Source organism: Myxocyprinus asiaticus, chromosome 28 (genome assembly GCF_019703515.2).
Source record: "Myxocyprinus asiaticus isolate MX2 ecotype Aquarium Trade chromosome 28, UBuf_Myxa_2, whole genome shotgun sequence".
NCBI classification, from domain to species: domain Eukaryota; kingdom Metazoa; phylum Chordata; class Actinopteri; order Cypriniformes; family Catostomidae; genus Myxocyprinus; species Myxocyprinus asiaticus.
Window position 1 is genome coordinate 42113792 of NC_059371.1, and position 14211 is coordinate 42128002.

General features: G+C 41.9%; 1 pseudogene; it reads right to left on the bottom strand.

The window, feature by feature from the left end:
- Window positions 1-14211, bottom strand: part of LOC127418543 (N(G),N(G)-dimethylarginine dimethylaminohydrolase 1-like) — a 71889-nt pseudogene that overhangs the window by 18136 nt on the left and 39542 nt on the right.

A 14211-nucleotide genomic window follows, 5' to 3' on the forward strand; every position in this document is an offset into this window, starting at 1 on the left:
AAGGGTGATGATGTCATGGCGAGGGAAGCGAGTAAAATATTTATGAGGAAAAAACCTGGAGAGGAAGTGACCTGCGGAGAAATGCAAATCTCACCCGTCTGGACATGGTACACTGAAAAAAAAAAAACATTTTCTACGTCAGTATACTAGTAAAAATATATAAACATCCAACAAGATACTTTAACTGTTTGCCACAATGGTCAAGGTACAGTATATTCTCATACAAGTCTTACTGGCTTACATTACTGTGCTTCTCCAGTAAATGTATCTTGTTTTAAGAATATTTCGATATTTTTACTGGAAAACAAGACAAAAATACTTTTTTTGGCAGAGAGAATGTTTCAAAGATGGTGATCCGTCAGTCGACCCTCAGTTACACAATTCTGTGTGTGTGTGTGGTTTACAGGCTGTTTTAGCGGGTCTCGAGGGTCTGCGCTCAAGTCTCTGGTTTTACAGGATGAATCAGTGTTTCCACGGCAATATCTGGTGGTGAGGTCACCTAGATTCTGCTTTCCCTCACTGCTGTCTGCCATCAAGTATGAGGTCATACAGGTATGCCGCCATGGCAATCACAGCCCTTCACCCCGTAACCCCACTTAAAAAATTAAGACACGCACGCACTTGTGTAACACACACACACACACACACACACACAGACACACACAAACAAAGTGTGTGCGCCAGGTTCTACAAAGACAGATTCACCAAACCCTGAACATCTGAACTTTCTAGAAAAGACAAAGTAGTTTGCTAGTCCTGGGCCCACTGTGACCCCCATAGTACCGGCACTTATTTCAGATATACTCTATTGAACACCTAACACCACCCAGAGCTTCTTTCCAGCCCAAAATACGTAATCTCTAATCTGCATTCCCACCTGCTTCTCGGATCCATTTCATTTGATCTGACTCATCGTCACTCAGCGTATTTTATTCGTCTTTCTTTCGCCACTCACTCTTGACCGCTCACCCCCCTCTGTCCTTCATTTACTCTCTCTCTGCGTCTCATTTTGTCGTGGCACGCTCGAGCGCTCTCTGAATTCCACCTGGCTGTGTGCGTGCAGGGATCACTGGTGGCCATTATGCCGGGAACTGCAGCGGGCCGCACACTGAGCCCTGCTGAACACCGCACACCGCTGGCAGACGATTTCTCTCGCTCTCTGCAACATTCCTGCCATTCCACTACGCCTGAACGCTGGCGTAAAGACAGTACACATCTCACCCTGTACTGCATGAGATAACAGTGTCTGACCGTATCAAGTGTCTCGTGTGAAGTGTTGAATAAATGGTGCAGTGAACCCAAAAGCCTGCAACTCCATTCCAAAAGAGAGAGAGGGGGCAGACTGGACACTTGTTGGCTGCCTTTCCTTCACTATCTGTTCCAACTCATCCATTTAAAAGAAAGGTTGGAATATAAATGTAGGCAAAGCACATTTTTGTCTACACAACTAATTTCAAGCATTTAACGGGATAGTTCACCCAATAATGAAAATTCTGTCATCATTTACTCACCCTCATGTCATTCCAAAACTGTAAGACTTTGTCTTAATGCTAGTCTCAGTCACCATTCACTTTTGTTACATCTTTTTACCATACCATGAAAGTGAATAGTGACCAAGGCCACGTCCACACTAATCCATTTTAATTTAAAAACACATTAATTTTGCTACGTTTACGCCTCTCGTCCACACTAGGATGCTGTTTTCCTCCACCATAAACTAAACACTATATAAAATGCTCTCCAACACCGCACGCTTTGGAGATCAATGCTTAATGCCATGTCCACACTAATCAGTTTTTGTTTGAAAAAGCATTCAATACGCCACTTTTACAGCCACGTCCACACTAATCCATTTTGTTTGAAAAAGCATTAAAATTGCTACGTTTATGGCCACGTCCACACTAATCTGTTGTTGTTTGAAAATGCATTACTTTTGCTACATTTACAGCCACATCCACACTAATCAGTTTTCATTTGAAAAAGCATTAAATTTGCTTCGTTTCCGGCCACGTCCACACTAATCCGTTTTTGTTAGAAACTGCATTACTTTAGCAACGTTTATGTCCATGTCCACACTAATTACTTTTTGTTTGAAAACGCATACGTTTTGTAATGTTTATGGCCACGTCCACACAAATCAGTTTTTGTTTGAAAACACATTACTTGTGCTACATTTCCGACCATGCCCATGCTAATCAGTTTTCGTTTGAAAAAGCATTAATTTTGCTTCGTTTCCGGCCATGTCCACACTAATCCGTTTTTGTTAGAAATTGCATTACTTTAACAACGTTTATGTCCATGTCCACACTATTCCATTTTTAACTGAAAATGAAATTTTTTTGCTACGTTTACGGCCACGACCACACTAATAAGTTTTTGTTTGAAAACGCATACGTTTTGCAACATTTACGGCCACATCCACACAAATCAGCTTTCATTTGAAAAAGCATTACATTTGCAATGTTGGGGGCCTGGGTAGCTCAGTGGTAAAATACGCTGGCTACCACCCCTGGAGTTCGCTAGTTCGAATCCCAGGGTGTACTGAATGACTCCAGTGACTCCTACGCAACCAAATTGGCCCAGTTGCTAGGGAGGGTAGAGTCACATGGGTTAACCTCCTCGTGGTCACTATAATGTGGTTCGTTCTCGGTGGGGCGCGTGGTGAGTTGAGCGTGGTTGCTACGGTGGATGGCATGAAGCCTCCACACGCGCTATGTCTCCGTGGCAACGCGCTCAACAAGCCATGTGATAAGATGTGTGGGTTGACGTCTCAGACGCGGAGGTAACTGGGATTCATCCTCTGCCACCCGGACTGAGGCGAGTCACTACGCGACCACGAGGACTTAAAAGCACATTGGGAATTGGGCATTCCAAACGGAAACAAATTTGCAATGTTTCCGGCCACGTCCACACTAATTCGTTTTTGTTTGAAAATGCATACATTTTGCAACGTTTACGGCTACTCCCACACTAATCAGTTTTCGTTTGAAAAAGCATTACATTTGCAACGTTTACGGCCATGTCCACACTAATCAGTTTTCATTTGAAAAAGCATTAAATTCGTTATGCTTACGGTCACGTCCACACTAATCCGTTTTTGTTTGAAAACACTTTAATTTTGCTACGTTTATGGCCATGTCCACACTAATCCATTTTTGTGAGAAATTGCATACTTTCGCTATGTTTATGGCTACTCCCACACTAATCAGTTTCATTTGAAAAAGCATTAAATTCGCTACGTTTACGACCACACAAATCAGTTTTTGTTTGAAAATGCATTACTTTTGCTACATTTCCGACCATGTCCACACTAATCATTTTTCGTTTGAAAAAGCATTAAATTCGCTATGTTTATGGCCACGTCCACACTAATCCATTTTCGTTTGAAAAAGCATTAATTTGGCTACGTTTACATCCATGTCCACACTAATCCATTTCAAATCTCCCATTTATGTCGAAAATACTAGAAAAGGTAGTGTCCTCTCAACTATGTTAATTTTTACAGAGAAATTACTTGCTCTTATCATCTGATCGCAGCTGCAATTTTCTTCTAGTACTTTTAGATCTTAGTGCTGCCTTCGACACAATAGATCACAACATTCTCTTGAATAGGCTTGAAAATTATATTGGCATTAGTGGACTTGCATTAGCATTGTTTAGGTCCTATTTATCAGACCGCTACCACTTTGTCTGTGTAAATGAGGAACTGTCAGATCAAATTAAAGTATGGAGTGCCACAGGGATCAGTTTTAGGGCCTCTGGTAATGTGGTAATGGAGAACATTTTCGGAAGTCTGTGTTTTTGGATGACATAAATTAATCATTGAATCATTCCATCTATATGAACAGTTTCATTCAAATGAATTGGACTTCCCAATAATAGTCAGCACACTCAATAAGATAACACCATGTTTAAACCAGTAACTCAAAGAAAACTTTCAGAGACTCCACTGTCACCAACAGAGAAACTTAAAACCAGCCATTATTCTGATTCAGAGACTGTATATTAAACAGAAAAAAAAAGTTATCAGCGCACTGGAATGTAAATGTGATTGGCGAGGCGCAGAAGTACTCGGATAAAAGTTTATCAGATCGCTGCAGGAATCGGATCCACAGGAGTTTGACATTACAGTGAGTCTGTCGGAGGCAGGTGGGCGACAGACACGGACCCACGGGGGATTTTAAACAGGTCAGAGATTCTAGCAGGACTCACAATCACAGACCATCAACAACTTACAACAGTTACAGTGCAAAATATATGTGTGTGTGTGTGTGTGTTAAAGGAATAAATAAAACATCTTGTCATCATTTGCTTGTATGTGTAGTTCTTTTTTCTTTCTTTTTTTTTTTAAATGCATCTGAACACCTGTACAGGTGTTATGAATACATCTTCCTATGCAGAACCGCAAGATAACATCCAGCATTTTTGTGTTTTTATTCTTTTTTAGGATGTGCACGATCATTAAAAATTATTGATGTGTTTACCTCAGCAGCTAAAAATTAATGAGGCATGTTTAGCTGTGTAAAAACAAACCATACACTTGTGTTAAAGGAATTCTTCATGTGAACATGGTCGCTAGCGTTTCAACCACGATCATACAGAAAAACAGATACTCCATAAATGTTTCTAACCTCTTTGTCTCTCAAATCTTCAGCTACACCTGCAAATCGCTCTTACACCCTAGCAACTGCATAGCAACATGCTGAAAAGCAGCTTGTAGTGTAGCTAACTACTTTCCGTTTAACAACTTTTCTTGCAGAATTGAAAGTACTTTTCCCATGATTGCAATTTGCACTACTGGCACGACAAACAGTGAATTTGATTTAGCTAAAGTAACATCTCATTCTCTCTGTATCTGTCTGGATCTACAGTTACTCATAGCTCATCACAGGATGGAATGTCGCATTCAACACCAGGAGCTCCAGAAAAACACGGAATGTCAAAATGGAGAAGTTGGCAGGCGATTCTGTCTTTCGTTTCTTTTATTTCTGAATGAAGTGAGACCCCCCAGACAGATATCTGTCCTTCCCACAGAGAGTGTCTCTCCTGGAGGGCACATTTCTCCATGGCCATGCCCACCGCGGTCTCCCGGGTCCGACGCTCTATAGCGGTTTCGGGTTCTGCCAAGCCATTAGATGGGCAGCACCTGCGGGTCAGCGGTGTTCCCTGGAGAGAAGCTTTGTTCAACTTCAACAGTTTAGAGGAATGAACTTCATTAAAAACCATCAGATAGCTGAAATAAATCCCCGCCTCTTGATTCACAGGAGATCTGCTGAAATGTACTCTCCCTGCCCACCTTTTACAGGAATCAGTGCATTGTTGCATTTTTTTTTTTTCCTGGAACACAGACAAACACTTCAAGCATGAAAGCAGAGGAATTTGTAAGCCGTTTCTCTCGCTCTATCACAAAATTCTCTCTCTCTCTCTCTCTTACAGAAAAGACCCAAATTTAATTCCAAAACCTAGCGAGCTGCCCACCTAGACAGAAACATACAGTGACGCTAGACGTTCTAACAGTGCAACAGATTTAAAAGAGAGGGCAATGGAGTTTAAATACTAGAGAGGTAACGTTTGTCAAGACAATCTTTGATGTTTGCTAGACAAAGCCTTGCCTGTAAGTTTAAACTAGTTTTAAAGTTTAATGGAAATACAGTATAAACATTACAGTAAGACAAACAGTCAGCTAGCTAGATAGTCAGACCGACTGTCACATAGAGACTGGGGCATTTACACTTGGTTAATTCATGCATTTTTGCTGATCGGGTTGCTTTCAGGTCATGAAAAGACCAAGTGTATATGCCCTCCAAGAAGGATTTGAGACGGATATAAATCCGATCACTCTGGAGGTGGTTTGAGACGCATTCCAGGCGAAACTCGGTCAAGTATAAATGCATCTGCCTGTTAAAGCCACATACTACTGTATGTACACTTTACTCCGCCCAAACAGCGCTAGCAGCTGTTACTGAGTATTTACATAGGGCTTGCAACAAATTAAGAAACAGATGCACGTTGTAGGAGAGATAGAACTTTTTTCTTTATTTATTTGATGCAGTGATTTAAAAAGAAACTGAAACTAAACACTGACAATGAGCAGAGCTAACGCACGTGGACATATCTTACCTAAAACAAGCTTTTACCTACACGCGCACGTGCGGGGCAAAGTCACGTTGAATCAAATAATGAATCACATGGTTTAAATTCGCTGCCTGGCGTGGGAATTCAAGATCAGATTTATATCTGTTTGGCCAAGTGACCAAGAGTAAATACCCCCATAGAGGACTTAAAGCGGGTTTGTTTACATTTGAATTTTTGACAATTGCAGTTAGAATCAATGAGCATTCCGTAGGCCCATTTGAACATTCCGTCAATATACGTCTACGGAACTTTTCATATTTTTTAACATCTGATCAGTTAGAAAAGACGTGGCACACCATTTCAAAACAGTCTGAAAACCCATGCAGAGTTTGATGAATGTAGCTTTTAAACTCTAGGAGGAATTAGTGTCAAAAAATTGGTCTCACTTTAGAAATTTGGAAAAAACCCTAAACAGAGTTTGTAGAATAACTGTAAATTGGCTTAGACAATCCAACATAATAACTATATTTTTATCTGTGCTATTCACGTTATCAATATTAGCATGAATAGCACTTCAAATCAGTCATTATGAAGTTTTGTTTTGGTTAGCATGCTAATACTCTCTCTACCGCTCATCAACCGTAAACCAGAGACAAAGGTCTCTGTCACCATGGCTGCAGGCGCATAGCATTCCAAAAATCAATTGCAATTCCAAGAATTCTTAATAATGTCAACCAAAATACTGATAAACTGCCGTCGAAAGACACTTCCACAACTAAACGATGGAATGAGAGAAATGTGTTCTGATCATGTGACCAATGTGTTTCTCTCATGGTTTAATAACCCAGTGCGGGAGAATAACACAGCGCTCTGTCCTGATTGGCTGTTGGGACAGGCAAGGACGGATTAAGAACTGAGAGGCCCAGTGACTCCAGCCAGGTCTCCCAAGCAACCAAATTGGCCCGGTTGCTAGGGAGGGTAGAGTCACGTGGGGTAACCTCCTCGTAATTGCTATAATGTGGTTCTTACTCTCAGCGGGGCACGTGGTGAGTTGTGCGTGGACGCCGCGGAGAATAGCGAAGCCTCCACACGCAATACGTCTCCGTGGTAACGCGCTCAACAAGCCATGTGATAAGATGTGCGGATTGACGGTCTCAGACTGTGTGAGATTCATTCTCCGCCACCCGGATTGAGGCAAGTCACTACACCACCACGAGGACTTAGAGCACATTGGGAATTGGCCAGAAAAGAGGAAAAAATAAAAAAAAAGAACTGAGAGGTCCCCCATGACGTGTCATGTGTCTACATTCACTTTTATGCAATACAGGACACTTGCCAAAATTGTTCAGATTTTATAAATTGACAGAAGAAAAGTTTTGAGCAATGTCTTACACAGCCAGTTGTAATTTATTATTATGAACCGATCCAAAATCATGCTCTATTAATAGGGATCCGCATGGTATTCAAATACCAAAATCACTATTCGGTTATTCTGCACGTGTTTAGAGGTCTTCAACCCGATCTGAGTCCGACGGTACCCGACAAACCAACAGATTTTGGGCCAGGTTCGGGTCAGTTTTTCAAGTAGGCTATAGGGCGAGTTAAGGGCTGTTCACACGTGCGTCGAGGTCATATAAACACGCACTGGACACTGGACGGACGTCTTTGATCGGTGTGCCACACTGTAAAGTTTAAAAGAACTTTAATATTTATAAACGCATCTCGAGACACCTGTGTTCTGTTTTACCATTTGTTGCGCTGCATCAAGCTTTTTCAGCGCTGGTGTCACAAATTGAAAAATGGTGAGCCAATGTTATTTCTCCCTTTTGCTCTGGTGTACAGACAATAATTACACAAGTTAAATGCTGAATCATTTAAAAATCAAAGCATCCCAAAGAAGTCCTATAATCCGTAGCATTCGCTCCCTCGTGGAAAGGGAATCTGCCCGGGCAGAATTACGCATTTTCCATCGGTTAAGAATAGGCCTACTATGTTGCAGGCAGTGACAGAGATAATATTTGTTCGAACTGAATGTGATTTTATCATAAGTAGATCAATGTATTTTAGGCTCATAGCTCACTGTGCACTTTATTCCCTGCTAATCTGAATTTGTGTTTGACACATCCATGGCAATAAACGTTCTTTATTCCAGAGTCCCTACTCCTGATAAATAAACCATTAAACCATCAGCTTTGTACACAGTCAGGGTAAACCACACCTTATCTTTGTGTTTGGAAGCGTTTTGAAAATCATAGGCTGTTCAGTTCAGCTCTGCAGTCCTTCAAATAAATGCGCTGCGCCTGTGAGACGCAGATCCCCTGAGCGTGCACTCGAGTGTCTGTGCTCACACTTCTGTAGTCCAGCATGCATTCGGTCAAACAAATGGTATTTCACATAAGGCTGACATTTATTTGGATTTATAATGGGTATCTCAAAATAAATAAAAAATTGATTTAGAGCTCGGGCCCCTTTGGGTTTAGAGGCCCCTGGGCAACGGCCCAATCGGCCCGGTGGTTAATCCGTCCCTGGTGGCAAGTGAGCGCCAGGAGAGATTACAGACGGAGAAAAAGACCTTGTAGAAACACACAGAATGAACGCAATGAATACAAACACAAGGAGACAAAACATTCTTTCCAGACACCTCGGGGACCCCTGGAGATGAACAAAACAGACCCACGGCGAGTTGCCCTGGTAAGCATGTGTGATAAGCCATGAATATTAAGCAAGATATTGCAAGAATGTGTTTCCCACCTTGCAGACTCAACAAACACATGGTTAGGGGTGCGATACGCATCACGTCTAGTGTGTTGTGCCATTGAGTGGCCAGTAACCGTGTGTCTGTTAGCTGGAGGTGAAGAATGCTTCGGGTCATTTATCAGACTGCTCCAACACACTGACGCACAGAGAGCAAGTGAAGCGCTATAAATGTGCTCTAGACTTTAAACACACACACTCGCACAGTTCTGATAAATAATCTGCTGTCTGTCGAGAAACAAAATGATCCAAATCAGAACTGCTGATGAAAAGAGTTTTGGGAGCATGCTCAGGTGCCGTTGACTTGAAGGGGATTTTTCTTGAACTTTTGAAATAATAGTTTGTCATACTTTTACATCTTAAAACTTCCTCTCAAGTCCACCCAGAACATTTACTGAAACTAAGGCCACGTCCACAAGAATGCGTTTTCTTTTGAAAACTCCTTTTTTCAGTTTCTTAATGTCATCGTGTACCAAAGTATGCAGTAATGGAGAACGTTTTCGAAACGGTGGAGGAAAACGACATTATAGTGTGTACACAGCCCTGGGTCTGTAAATGGGATAAAAACAAAGTGGATCAGATTGGTCCACACAACAATACTCCAGCCAATCAGCAACAGGGGGTGGTTTTTGCGTGTGCACAGGATGGGGGGTGGGGGCAGAGCGAAAGGGAAATTAATTAGAAGAGCGATGGAAAATCTGGCTGATGCAAACTTTCTAAATTCTGAGGAGGACAAATGGCTGAGAAACAGACCAAGAGAAATAGTAAATAAAAAAGAAGGATTATGATAAGTCGAGGGCTAGAAGCCACATCATCGGCGAGGCTTTTCAGCAGTGGAGAGACCTCCGAAAGTAAAAGGAATGAATTTGAGTGCACGAATTTGGGGGGACGGAGCTTTGAAAGGAGTACTGAAGGGAGGGGTATGTTTGTTTTGGCAGCTGAGTTCGAATATGAACAGTGTCAACTTCATTGATTTCCAAAGTATGCGGTAACGGTAATGGAGAGCGTTTTCGAAAGGTCCCTACTTTCAGTGGAGACATTCCAGTGTCACTGAAAGGTGATCATCGTAGTATAATAGATACATTCTCAAACAAAAATAAATATGTTTTTGCTTTCCAATGTATACGGTCCAAGAGAGCATTTTTGAAAGTCTCCATTTCTTATGTTTGAATGCGAATCATAAATGTTGTGTGAACATGGTCTAAGCAACTAAAGTGACTCATTCTGAAATCATCACAATTATGACATCAAGTTGTGGTTGACTGATAAGGGTCAGATACGATTCTGATGAAAATTACGTGACTGTGGCGACACTTTTGCAATATGATATTTCGCAGCTACTTATATGTATTGCATCATTTCTGAGGTGAGAAAAGCGAGTTAAACTCGCCCAAACAGATGAGGTTTTAAGGTTAATTCTCTATCGAGTTTTAAATCAACAAAACAGACCTCCCTACCATAAACCTTGAACCTAAACCATATTGTCAGAAAAACACAACAACGTCATTTTGTGCTGCTTCTATCACATTTAGGCTCATGTGTCGACTCGCGTGCTCTTCAGAACTTGTATTGCGCTCCTTTACATCATCAGTTGAGCTACTACACAATTTAATCACAATCAAACAAGCCTGTAAATGTAGTTGGTTATATAAAGCAAACGTTAAAATCAGGGGCGTAACTACAGGGAGGGCAGGGTAGGCAGTCGCCCTAGGGCCCGGGGTGAGAGGGGGTACGATGGAAAATGACCAAGGCCCCCCAAGGAGGGGGCCCAACAGTTCTTTGCACTGGGGCCCGTAGGATCCAAGTTACGCCACTGGTTAAAATGAGTCATGTGCAGTATTAAGTGTTTACATGTCATAAGATATCATTGTGTGAGGAACAGAGAGGAAATTAAGTGTTTATGAACTGATAATCTGCCGTTGTACTCGTGATTTGTAAGTGAATAAAAGTCGTTGTTGTTATAGCGCCTCTAGTGATTAATTTCACCAGAAAACTGCCGTGTCCCGTACAACAAGCCACGTAAATATCCTTTTACAAAAATGTAGGTATAGTAACGTGATCCTAAGAGACCAGGTTGACTGGTCGTGCTCTCACCTGTACAGGTAAACAGGAGGACCACCCATGAGTGTGAGAGAAAAGTGATCGCTGAACCTTTACCTTTATAGCACTTACACTGTGACTGGACCTGAAAGAATTGTGCAAGAGGCCAAACACACACACACACACAGTTCAGGTTTCCATCCCTTTGTGACTAACAATGTTTAAGAATTTGAGGTTTACCAGTCATGATGAAAGAGTCAGAGTAAACAAAACACAAGAGTTTGGTTCCAGCGCAATCAAACAATGAATCAAACCACGAATCACTCCCCGGTTAAATCGCTGATCTCACGTTGTTTTCTTGAGTTCATTTATCAAATGACACAAAGCAAGTGCTAAATTAATACTAACCCTAACCCTACGGTAAAACACTGTGTGAGAGTAATGAGAATCAATATCATTAAAAAAATGGAAATAGTACAATTAAAACATACGGATGCCTTACAGTAATTAGTATTGGGGGGTAAAATGTGCTTAAGTGTCCCAAAAATGTCACAATGCAAAAAATCTTAATGGTCCTAAATGTAGGCTTCGTTTTCTATGTGCAAAATATTATTTCATACTTTTTTTTGTATTTATTTGGGGTTAAATATGACATGGGCATTTTTTCGCATGTTCATAATCAACACTACATAACACCGTCCAGATACATCTAAAAGTAGACAAATCTTGACATCTCATCTCATGGTCATCAAATCATTTTCCATCCCGTTTGAGTTCCTGACTTTAGTCGTGGACAGGGAACACAACTCTCTTTGTGTGGAGAAAACAGCAGCGGTGCACCGGCCCGGGCACGAACATTTTCCTAAGAATGTTCTGGCTCATGTCCCGGAGGGCTCCCCTCCACTAGCGTATAAGGAGAAATATGACCAGCTTGCATGGAAAAAGATATAAAAATGAACAACAGACCACAGAAAACGTGCAACATGTGGACAGAAAGGGAGAGATATGTGAGAAGGAAAAGTTAATGGAGCCATGGAGATTCCCATTAATGCTAATGAGGGGCTTTCCCAGAAATCCCTTTTTTCCATTCTCATTTTTTTTTGGATAGTAGTTTGATTTCAACAGCTGGTGCGACTCTGAGAAGATAAGACCTGCAAGAAGAACGAGCGACTGGTTATGACTCAACAAATGGCATGCCTCGATTTGGACAGTGTTGATATTTAGACAAATCCAGTGCACTAAGCCGCACATCGCTGGAAAAATTTTGTAATGTTCACGCCTTGAACTTTGTCTGTTTATCTTGAATATTCCGCAATGATTCATCACAGTGACAAGCGTCTAATTTTAGCGTCTGTTTGCAGGATACTAGTCTTATATGGTAAGAACTTCTTTTAGATGTGTTCTAACAGTCCTCATGATGACTAATTTGCAAAAGAACCGATGAACCGATTCTTTTAAGTGATTCAGTTGAACTGATTCACAAAGTTTTATAAATCAGGATCTTTGGTTATAAAACTGTGAGGTGGAATCATATTCAGAACAACACTTGACACAATCTACAGTAGTTTTCAGTTTCAGTACTTTTTCAGTTTTTCTCCGCTAGGAAAAAAAATGCTTCATTCTGCACTCTTTTATAATTAAATAGAAAAATATATCATCACTGCAAATTATCATCATCAAAATGAGGTTGAAAAATGTAAAAGAACATTTATGGGAACACATTAGAGCAATCCGTTTTTAAACAATTTAAACAAAACAGACAGCTGGTGCGATGTGTGTGTGATCCTCCAATGACCTTCATCAGCAGGTCTCACCTCCACCAAGAGGCCTTCCGGAAGGTTCAGTGCCCTTTATCTACTACAAAGAATTGGCCCAGTGGAGATGTTCCTCCATAACAAGGTCCAGTTCCAACAGGTGACTCAGTTTCAACAAATGGACAAGTTTCAATAGGAGACCAAGCTCCATCAGGAGGCCTTATTTTAAATGTGACTGAGGACTACATGTTTACATTTAAATACATTTGGCAGATGCTTTATCCACTGTAACTTAAAGTGCATTCAAGGTATACATTTAACCAGCGACTTAGTTCCATGGGAATCACACCTGTAACCTGGTACCATAATCTACCAGGTGATGGGAAATTATAGGACTAGCTTCAATAAGCAACAGTTTTTTATAAATCGCACACTTAACAGGAAAGCCTCCTCCATGAGGAGCCCCAACTGCGTCAGGAAGCCCAGCTCCATCAGAAGGCCCTCTATAATGTTTCTCCAATAACATGCCTAATTTAACAAGGAGGTCCGGCTCCATTAGAAGGCCCAACTGTGTCTGGAGGCCTAATGCTATCAGGTATACTTCATCAGGAGGTCCTGTGCTGTCAGGAGGCCTTACTCAACCTGGATGCCCAGCTCCAAAAAGTGACCCAGATTCATCAAGAGGCCAAGCTCCATCAGGAGGCCCTGTGGAAACATTTCTCCATAACAAGGTCCGGCTCCGTAAGGAGGCCCAGTTCCAATGGGTGACCCAGTTTTAATAGGACACCAAGCTCCATCAGGAGGCCCAGTATTGTTAGGAGGCCTTACTCAACAAGGAGACCCATTGCTGTCATATGACCCAGTTTCAGCAAGAGGCCCAGCTCTATCAGAGGGCTCAGTCGACATGTTCCTCCATAAAGAGACCCACTACTGCCAGGAGACCCATCTCCACTCACCTCCAACCTGTGGTTGAGGACTACTCTTCCATAATGTTCCTCCATAAAGAGGCCCAGTTTGAACAAGCAGTCCAGCTTCATTAGGAGGCCCAACTGCATCAGGATATGGGTGTGTTTATGGAGGAACATTATGAATGGCCTCCTGATTGAGCAGGGTCTACTGATTGCACTAGGCCATCTAAGACATTTGGGCCTCCTAATGGAGCTGGACGGCTTGTTCAAACTGGGCCTGTTATGAAGGAACACTATGAAGGAGCTGCGGCTCCTGATAGCACTAGGCCTCCTTGGGCAGTTGGGCCTCCTAGTGAACCTGGTTCGCTTGTTCATACTGGGCATGTTTATGGAGGAACATTATATAAGGTCTACTGATTGAACAAGTGGACCAGGTTCACTCGGAGCCCAACTGCATTAGCAGGCCTAGTGCCATCAGGAGCCCATCAATAATATTCATCCATTAACAAAGCCAGATTGAACAAGCAGTCCAGCTCCAATAGGAGGCTCTGTGCTGATATTCCTCCAAAAACAGGTCAAGTTCCACAAGCAGGCATTGCTTCAAGAAGCGACCCAGCATCAATGTGAGGCCCATCTTAATCAGGAGGCCCAGTGGAGATGCTCCTCTATGCCCGGGCTTG